Raw genomic sequence first — 825 nt, 5'->3', positions numbered from 1 at the left:
GGAGTACTTAGGGTACAGAGCAGACAATTATGGGAAAGCTGGATGCAATCAGAAATGCATCCACTCCCAGGAATGTCACTGAACGTCGTTCATTCTTGGGTCTTTTGAACTATTATGGGAAGTGCCTACCAAATTTGGCAACAGTATTACATCCACTGAATGAACTATTGAAAAAACAAGTCCATTGGAAGTGGTCAAAAGAATGCGATACAGCATTCAAGGAGTGTAAAAGCAAATTGGTAGAGAGCACCATGTTAGTTCACTATGACATATCTAAGGAGATTAAGCTAGCATGTGATGCCTCTCCGTATGGAGTTGGGGCAGTGATCTCTCATGTATCACGTAGTGGGGAGCAGAGACCAATTGCTTTTGCTTCACGCACTCTCAGTGCCAGTGAGAGAAATTATGCGCAAATTGAAAGGGAAGCTTTGGCATTAATTTTTGGGGTCAAGAAGTTTCACAAATACTTGTATGGTTGTAAGTTTACCATCGTTACGGACCATAAGCCCCTAACTGCAATCCTCCATCCAAAGTCCCCAGTTCCAACATTAGCTGCAGCCCGAATGCAGAAATGGGCTTTGATTTTGTCAGCATATATATATGATATTGAATACAGACGATCAGCTGATCACAGTAATGCTGATGCAATATCTAGATTGCCTTCCCCATCACAAGTTACACCCAATAGGGAAGTAGTGTTTTATTTTTCATACATTGATGAACCGTCAGTTACAGCTGAAGAGATTATTAGAACCAAACATGACCCAGTGATGTCAAAGGTGTATGAGTATATTGCAAATCGATGGCCAAACCAGGTAACAGACA

This window comes from Pristiophorus japonicus, chromosome 4 (genome assembly GCF_044704955.1).
Source record: "Pristiophorus japonicus isolate sPriJap1 chromosome 4, sPriJap1.hap1, whole genome shotgun sequence".
Classification (NCBI taxonomy): Eukaryota; Metazoa; Chordata; class Chondrichthyes; family Pristiophoridae; genus Pristiophorus; species Pristiophorus japonicus.
This window is presented reverse-complemented; position numbering follows the sequence as displayed.